General features: G+C 32.6%; 1 protein-coding gene across 1 annotated transcript in view; it reads left to right on the forward strand.

Moving 5' to 3' along the window:
- The window catches only part of LOC109844555 (NADP-dependent malic enzyme-like), a 17,310-nt gene continuing 14,056 nt past the window's right edge, over positions 7,045-10,298 (forward strand). The window contains exon 1 of the mRNA XM_020413636.1: positions 7,045-7,104. The gene's annotated coding sequence lies outside the window, so the exon portion shown is untranslated. The remainder of the gene's footprint in view (positions 7,105-10,298) is intronic.

Genomic DNA, 10,298 nt, shown 5'->3' on the forward strand with positions numbered 1-10,298 from the left:
AAAAAAGAATTTCATAATTATAACTTCCAATTTGAGAGAAATAAATTATTTAGTAAACTAGTCAAAAACTACAAAACTAAAAAAACTGAAAAACATCTCATTAGTCGACACATCAGTCGACCGATGACATCGGTCGACACATCAGTCTACTGAAACAATGCAGAAAGCAAAATGAAGATTCCAGGTATTTTTATCAGTCGACTGATAACTTTCATCAGTCGACTGATAACACTGTATCAGCATGTTTTGAATAGAAAAACTGATTTTTTGAAGTGCCTTTTAAAAATAGCAAATAAATTCCAAAAAATGTATAACTTTGGAGAATGTTTATAAACATGTTAATGAACATGTTACAAAAAGATTTTTTAAAATTGCATTTCACATTTGTAAAATATCATTAATTTACAAAATAGTCCAAAACATATAAATGTAAACACACTTGTTTTTGTCATTTGACTAAACCATGTTTTGAAACTTTATAAAGTGATTTTATAGACTTAATAAAGTATGTATAAATTGATATTAATGTCTATAAACAAATAAAACAATATTTTCACAAAAACACCTATATTTCAACAAAATCAATAAATACGTGTGTGTGATTAATATATGAGCTTAAAGTATCTACACACAAGTATAAACCTAAAACTAAATTACCCAAGCTATCTTGATCTTCGATGAAGCTCTTCTTGGTAATCTTACGGATGAACCTTGAACTTGGATCTTGATTTGAATGTGCATTGCTTCACTCTACTATTCCGCCAACCTCCTCTTGATATGATCGTGTAGGCTCAATCCATCCAACCTCCAACAACGTTGTTTGTCTACAATATATAGGAAAACACAAATACTAGACAAAGCTCAATCCATCCAACCTCCAACAACGTTGTTTGTCTACAATATATAGGAAAACACAAATACTAGACAAATAACATTAGTGGTAAATTGTTTATTAAACATCATCAAAACAAGAAGACCAACAATCTCCCCCTTTTTTATGATGACAAACAAATTACAAAAAGGATATATGCATGAAAAGAAATGAATATATAAATTATAATTCACATGCATATAAATAAGAAAGAATATACTCATAATATTTTTCCCCCTTTGACAACATCAAAAAGGGGAAAACACCAAGAATGAAGAGAGCGAAGGCTCCCCCTAATAATAATCATAGGAGAATATAAAATAGATTTATGAAAGCAAAGGAATGAGGAAAACATGAGAACCACGAAAAAAGTATATTTTCAAATGAAAATCAACCAAATGAAATCATAAATCAAGATTTGAGTCCAAAACCAATGTTTGATCAATAAAGAAAAAATTTCTTTGTATAACTTGATCAAACCACTCATAGAATACATTATAAGGTACGAATAGATGATCCATGAGCACAAACATATAAATATCATCATATAAGTAAAATATAATAAATTCAAAGCAATAAATCAAAATGAAATCTTTGACAAAAGAATTTCAAGAGAGGCAACAATATATCAAGCTCTTAAGCTTGTATCAACCCTTATAAACATTTTGGCACCTGGTGAACAATGTTTGGGAATAAATACCCAATAAACCCGGAGGGTTACATAAATAAAAACCTCTCATCAAAACAAAACCAATAATCGTGAAAACAAAAGAATTGATCAAAAAAAAATTTGTTTTCATATACAAAAATTTCAAAGCATAATTTTCAAAACCAAGAAAAGAAAAATAAAAACACTAAAATTCTTAGTTTAAATATCAAATTTGTTTTGGTACCCAAGAACTCTTGGTACCAAAGGATTTAGGAACATGACCCCTATAAATGAAGCTCAAAGCCCTAGGGTTATGAACCCTCTTGGGCATATGTGGTGCACGGGATCGGTCATAGCATGCAATAAGTGCAATGAAGAGGATGCATTTGGTTATGTTGACCATGTGGATGTGCACGAGGAACATTTGCAAATAAAGATGGTCTTTTAAGATTATTTTGCAAATGAGAAACATTTTGAAATAATGTTGGTCTACTTGAAATATTTTGCGATTTAGAAACTTTTCGCAAATCAAAACAAAACTTGGCTAAGTGACCAACTCTACCACAAAAATCACAATGATACACATTAGCATGCTTATGATGAACAATGAGTGCATGTGTGTGTACATGTAATAAAGAAGAAGCCTTATGAGATGCACAAGAAGGATTAATATTCTTATGTTTTTGTGCATCATAGCAAAACTTAGCTAAATGGCCTTTGCGACCACAAATGGAGCACTTGTAAACTTTGCTATACAAGTGTGCATGGTGTGTAGGTGATTTATAAGTTATAGCACTAGATTTAGCACATTTGTCCATAAGTTTCTTATGATTATCAATGCATGTGTTAGAAGTTGAATCTAAGCATGATGTGCGGTTTTTCACAAGATTCAATTTATCATTATGCATACAAGCATTGGAAATAGAAGTAGATGAAACATGATCATTTTTAAAAGAACTAAACTCATTTCTAATAGTTTCTACTTCTATTATGGCATCATTATTAGCATGAGTTAAGCTAGCAATAGATGAAGACATGTTATTATTTTCCAAACTTAATAACTCATTGTTTTCTTTTAAAATAGCATTCTCCTTAACAACAATATCAAGTTTGGAAGCTAGCGACTCATGATCGGATTTTAAACTAATATGCTTGCTTTTAAGATCAATAAAATTATTTTACAATTTAGTATAGGCATGAGATAATCTATCATATGCACAAGCGAGTTTATCAATAGATAAATCATTATCGGAATCGGAATCGCTTACTACACAAGAGTTATCCTCTTGTGGCCGAGTGCATGATGCTCCACATGAACTTGAAGAAGAATCCTCCAAAGCTTGTCGGATTGCCTCCAAGTGCCCTTGATGTACTTATGAATACAGTTAAACCAATCTTAAACCTTGTTTAAAACTCTATAAACTTGTTTAAAATATTTTTTTGTTCACTTCAGAAGTTAGAGGGCAAGGGGTATATATAGGATCATAAGGCAAAGCCCAAAAACCCAAGAAAACCAAGCAAAAAGACAAAATAACGGATATATCAAAATCTGGAAATTATAGTCGTTATGAGGTCGTCGGTCGACTGAAAAAATACATCAGTCGACTGATGACCTCGTTTGGTGAAAAACAGATTTTACAGAGAGCTGGAATTTTGCGTATCTTGTTTTGTAAAATCAATTAAAAATAGTAAATGAACTCCATTAATTATGAAATTTTGAGAGAAGTTTCTAAACATGTAGATGAACAAGTTAAAAAAATAATTTCTCAAATATCACTTCCTAATTGTGAGAAATAATTGATTGAACACAGACATTACAGATACCGAAAACTGCTAAAACATCCAACTTTGTAAAATCGATTTGACATGGTAAAACATCTCCAAAAATCATTAAATTTTGAGGGAAGATTCTAGACATGTAGATGAACATGTTACAAAAAGAATTTCATGATTATAACTTCCCATTTGAGAGAAATAAATTATTTAGTAAACTAGTTAAAAACTACAAAACTAAAAAAACTGAAAAACATCTCATTGGTCGACACATCAGTCGACCGATGACATCGGTCGACACATCAGTCTACTGAAACAATGCAGAAAGCAAAATGAAGATTCTAGGTATTTTTATCAGTCGACTGATAACTTTCACCAGTCGACTGATAACACTGTATCAGCATGTTTTGAATAGAAAAACTGATTTTTTGAAGTGTCTTTAAAAATAGCAAATAAATTCCAAAAAATGTATAACTTTGGAGAATATTTATAAACATGTTAATGAACATGTTACAAAAAGAATTTTTAGAATTGCATTTCACATTTGTAAAATATCATTATTTTTCAAAATAGTCCAAAACATATAAATGTAAACACACTTGTTTTTGTCATTTGACTAAACCATGTTTTGAAACTTTATAAAGTGATTTTATAGACTTAATAAAGTATGTATAAACTGATATTAATGTCTATAAACAAATAAAATAATATTTTCACAAAAACACTTATATTTCAACAAAATCAACAAATACGTGTGTGCGATTAATATATGAGCTTAAAGTATCTACACACAAGTATAAACCTAAAACTAAATTACCCAAGCTATCTTGATCTTCGATGAAGCTCTTCTTGGTAATCTTACGGATGAAGCTTGAACTTGGATCTTGACTTGAATGTGCATTGCTTCACTCCACTATTCCGCCAACCTCCTCTTGATATGATCGTGTAGGCTCAATCCATCCAACCTCCAACAACGTTGTTTGTCTACAATATATAGGAAAACACAAATACTAGACAAACAATATTAGTGGTAAATTGTTTATTAAATATCATCAAAACAAGAAGACCAACAGATAAGAGTTTAGAAAACTTCTCAATAGATCAAGAGGTGGAGGGAGAATAGTTGGAAGCTCAAACTTCAATAGATGATCTCTTCAAGCTCTTGTGGAATTTTCTTCACAAACAAACTCTTGAAATAAACTCAAAAACTCTTCAACAAACTTGTAAAACTCTTTTTAAAACCCTCTTAAACATCCATAAGAAACAATGAAAGTTGAGGGCTTTTTATAGCCTCTTAAACCAGCCACAAACCCCCAAAAACCGAAAATATCAAAAACTAGCCGTTATAGACTGAAAAGACCAAAATACCCCTAAATTCAGCATTCTGGAAATTTATGTATCTGGTTTTGTAAAATCAATTAAAAATAGTAACTTAACTCCAAATATTATGAAACTTTTAGGGAAGGTTCTAGACATGTATAAAAATATGTTAGAGAAAGAATTTCTGAAAAATAATTTCTTATTTGAGAGAATTAAATATTTGAACACAGATATACAGTTTCTGAAAATCTGCTGATATACACGATTTTGTAAAATCAATTGGGCACAGTAAATCAACTCCAAAAATGGTAAAGTTTTGAGTAAAGTTTCTAAACATGTAGCTAAACATTTCAAAGAAATAATTTCTTAAATATCATTTCCAATTTGTGAAAACTCATCTGTTTTGTAAAAAAACATGCACGAACATGCACAAACGAAAAACATGATTTTGTAAATTCAATTAAACGTAACAAATCAATTTCAAACTTGATGAAACTTTGGAAAATGTTTGAAAATATGATTTTGAACATGTTACAAAAAAGAATTTTCCAATTTACATTTCCTAATTGTGGAATCTCATTATTTTGCAAAATCACATAAGTATGGACTTGTAAAAGCTTGATCTTGACAAAATGAGTTTAAACAAAGTTATGAAAACTTTCCAATAGATTTATAAACTTGATAAAAGATATAAAATAATGTTGTTAAGTCTATAATCCAAAACGACGATAAACAAAACCAAACGTGTGTGTGTGTGATATTGAGCTTGAAGTATTAACACAAATAATATAAGCCCTAAACTAATTTACCCAAGCTTGATTGGTCTTCAATATGCTTGACTTGGTAATCTCGGCCCTAAACTAATTTACCCAAGCTTGATTGGTCTTCAATATGCTTGACTTGGTAATCTCGTGGATGAAGCTTGAACTTGATCTTTAACTTTGAATTGCAAGGCTTCACTCCACTATTCCGCCAACCTCCATTGGATATGATCGTTGAAGCTATATTCCATCCATCCTCCAACTCGTTGTTTGCCTAGAAAAGATATGAAAACACAAACACTAGACAAACAACATTAGAAGTAAATTGTTTGTTAAACATCATCAAAATAAGAAGGCCAACAATTACTTGATGATATGGAGGTCGTCGCCACAGAGAGAGGTGATAGAGATTGATAGTTAGTCTCCAAGTTGGAGATTGTTAAGATATGTGAAGCCTAACTATCATACCTGTCCTATACTTCAGATTGAAGAGGAAACAAAAAAAGTTGGAGGAACAGGGTCAACGGTGAAGAAGTTCAAGGAAAAAAACGACGAGGATCCAGTTCGGCAGATTCACGGTCGACCGCAAATCGGGTTTTGGCCCAGGTTCGATTTTTGGACCTGTTTCAGTTTTCTGTTTGTAATACCCTTATGATATTAAAGGGATGATTAGGACAAATTGTAATAGAGACGAAAATGGTAAAATTTTCTCCTGCGGTGGCCGTAGATGTAGCTTCTCACATTTAGAAGTGAACCACATAAAATCTTATTTGTTTGTGATTGTTTTCTTTCTCTCTTATCTCTATTTCCAAATCGCATCAGTGGTTTGATCTCAAAAACCCAACATTTCTCAGTTGAGAAAAACGTGGAAAACGTGGAATTGGGGTTTGTTGCGAGAAAATCTCTCAGAGGCAGATTGAGGGGGTGGAGACGATGGGTTTTTGGGCCTATAAATAGTAGTGTATTCTACTTGCAGAAACACAACGAAAAAAAAGAAGAATCAAGCTCCTTACCCATTAACGGAGCCCTCTTACGAGTTGCTATTTATGCAGGGAAGAACAGCTCGACTCAAAATTAGATATTCGGAGAAGTTCGCGGTCCTAATCAACTCAGTTCATATCAGTTTACCTGTGTGATTTAGACCATCACCACTAACAAAGTTCCAAAAACGGTCTTTTTTCTAAAAGAAGTTTCCAAGCGGTTTCCAAATGAAAAAGTTTATCATAAACTTATGCAAAATGCCGAATTTATAGCAGTTTTGTGAAATTTTCAACCCTAAAAATAATTAGAATGCGCACACCCCCACAACCCCCAACCATGCTCGCCCTTAATCTCAGCCGCGGCGCCACCTTTCTGGTAAATTTTCATCCCACCCCCTCGCATTCCCTCTTATTACTCATCCAACCCCCCTCCCCCCAGGCAGAAAAGTTTACGACCTCTCATATTTTTCGCAGAGGGGCGGGGCGGGAGTGAGGTCGACCAGCGGTTCGTACAGGGATCGGGCGTGTCGGGGAGGGGCGTGTCGGTGAGGGTTTTGCAGCGGCGGGAGAAGGGGAAACGAGGGAGAAGGGCGAAGGGGGCGCTCGTGATGGATCACAGATGATCGAACGAGGTCGATGGATGAGAATCGGCGGGTCTGTCGCGGTGGGTCCAGCAGGATCCCTACCGGTGAGGATCGCGCCACCGAGGATCAGATCGTAATACGCCGTGGAGCGTTCCACCGTTGCAAGGTTAGATTTAGCTTATATGCCCCTAAATCTTCCTCCATTTGCCCAGAGTTAACATAAAAACCGTATGCTTTCCACAGATTTGCATTCCGGGTAATTCTTTTATTTATACTTTACCGTGAGCAGGATGTAGGAAAAATCGGCAATTATACAGATTCAGGAGTAATCTGTATATTGGGTAGACATGAAAAATGTATGGCAAGGAACATTCTTTATTGTTTGTGAAGGGCATGCGATTTATTAATTGGGTAATGAAATTAGCTTTTGATGTCGATTACTCGGTGTTGTTCTTGTAAATATCGTATTGTACGGTAGTCTTTTGCGTATTGTCGATGACATCATAGGTGAATTTGGGAAATTGATGGTTATATTTTTGTTTTTTGTTTGCTTTTATTATATGAAAAAAAATTGAGGTCCATTCTTAAATTCTATTTTGATAATACTGTGCGCAGAGTATTAATCGTCCGTTTGGTGGTTGTTGGGTGTTTAGAAAACGTGAAGCAAGTTTGTTTAACTTTCCTTTTTCTTTGTTGTGCATGGTTATTTTAGAGGTTATTTTTTTTAAACAGGCATTTTCACTCGGAGGATTGACCTTTGAATGCATTAAATAGTCTGATCTGTATCTATGAGTCGTGATATTTCTTCCAAAATAAGCACAGTGTAATAAATATTATGGTAAAATGCATTTATCCTTCCCAATATTTCTAGAAGGCGCATATATCGTCCTAAAAGTTTTATCCAGAAACGTTTCTATTGAAAAGTTTTTTTAATCACTCTCCCCCAGTGTTTCTGTATTTACTTTCCCTTAAAAAGTCATTTATTGCTTCTTTGGGCCTACTAGTTCGGATGCACGTGCGTCCCACGTGGTTAAGTATCACATGTCTTAGTTTTTTATAAATGTTTTTTTCTGTAAATGTTAAGAAATTATGCATAAATAGCTAACGATTTTTCTCTCAAAATCACAATAATCCAAAAACAACAAAAGACTATTTTGAACCCATTCTCATTTTGCATCTCTCATATGCTTCTTCATTGATCTGAAAAATACTAATTATGTTAGTAATATAAACGAATAATATGTGGCTCTAAGGTACAATATAGACAGAGAAAAAAAAAACTTAAGAGAACTAGAAAGAGCATTGTATGTTGAGGGATATATATAATTTTATTAAAAATTTAGTAAGATATGATTTTTACTAATTATTATCTTTCTGCTTTCAGCATGTTTTATGTTATAATTATCGTACTTTATAACAAACCATAACTTTATATCGTCAATTATTTCACCCGAGCTAAAGTACATAACATTTACTGTGGAGAATACTATTAGATGAATAACTTTGCTTTGCCTAATGATTCACCCACTTTTAAACACGAAGAATCTTACATAATATTATTATCAAAGACTCAAGATAGTAATCCGCTGGCCATTCATGCATATAACTATTTAAGTTTTCTCTAACCAGATTGACTAAAGATAATCTTTCTAAATTTTAACGTTATCATCATCATTCAAAAATTTCATCAACTAATAATTTGGATGAGATGATAAACGTAGTGGAACCAAAGATAATCTTTCTGAATTTTAATTTGGTGCTAAAAATTTGACTCTCTTGTTGATAATTTTTACATTGCAATTATAAATTAGCTTATCAATGTTGATGATTAATTGCTTTGAGTGTATATTTTTCCAATATTGATGGGTAGTTTGCAAATACTGGGATTTTGAGGGTATTTTTGCAAATACCCATGATTTAAAGGGGGTAGATATGCAATAACCGATTCAAATAGAAAGGATTATGTTTAAACTTTCAAATTTTATCATTAACTATTAGTTTGAATGAGATGGTAAACTTAGTTTAACTAAAGATAACATTTCTAAATTTTAACTTTATCATCGTCATTCAAAATTTTCATCAAACTATTCAAATACCCATGATTTAAGTGGTATATATGCATATTACCCATTCAAATAGAAAAAATTATGTTTTTAAACCTAAAAATTTACTATCAACTAATAGTATATATGAGATGATGAATTTAGTTTAACTAAAGATAATCTTTCTATATTTTATCTTTATCATCATCATTCAAAATTTTCATCAACTAATAATTTGGCTGAGATGATAAACTTAGTTTAATGAAAAATAATCTTTCTAAATTTTAATTTTTTCATCATAACTAGGATAGGATAACAATTTGATGTCCAAAAGGATCAAGAGTAATATTAATTATGGAAAGTTTTTCTCAAACTCGCACTTTTATAAGGAGTATGATATGATATGATATGTTTAGAATGCTCTGTTTCTCCTAGTATCCATGATATTATAATCAAAGTAACTCAAAAGGCATTTCCCCCTAAGTATAGTGTATGTACACGACAATATAAGATAATTAAGGAAAGGTGAGTTTTGCTAAAGTGCATAAAAGTTGACAAAAAGAAACTATCGAGGGAAATGCAACTGACAGAAACATTAAAGGGGACAAACAACAAAATTTATTTGGGAGGATAAGTGAAACCAATAGGAACATTGATATGAATGATGAAAATATAACTTTTGGGAGATATATGCCACTTGTAAAATCTTAAGTGGAATAAACACAATTTGACAAAAAATTTAATATTTTAAGATGAGTGGTGCAACACATGGAAGAGAAGAGCAAGAGAGTGGAGATTGAGAATTGGTGCATGACGATGTGGGAGCTTCGCCCGGATCTGCCCAATTAGATCTCCATCTTTCTAGGACAAACAATCATCTTGGCTATAGGAAAATCACAAGAAGAATAAGATTGAATGAAATAGAAAATAAAACAAAGCAATATACTGTAAAAATTTACTATATGCAGCTCTTCGTGGCTTATATCTTAACCCTACAAACCAAGGACAACTTTATTTATATAGTATAACCCTGAATACCAAAGAATTTTCTAGAAGGTCCAACCTGAAACCGACTTGGATTTGTTCAGCTTGCTTTTGTTTGCAGTGATCACACATTGTAACCGAATAGTGAGAATAGTGCCGACTGTGACCATGACCTATAAAAACCATGCCTTGTGACTGCTAACTATCTTGGGTAGATTTGTACTATTTTCCTTCTTTTGGATGTATTTCTTCTGTCTTCTTTTATCATTGTTCTTTAGGCTGAAATACTAGGATAATCTTGAAAGTATCCTAGAGGAGGGGGGGGGGGGGGGGG

This window comes from Asparagus officinalis, chromosome 6 (assembly GCF_001876935.1).
Source record: "Asparagus officinalis chromosome 6, Aspof.V1, whole genome shotgun sequence".
NCBI lineage: Eukaryota > Viridiplantae > Streptophyta > Magnoliopsida > Asparagales > Asparagaceae > Asparagus > Asparagus officinalis.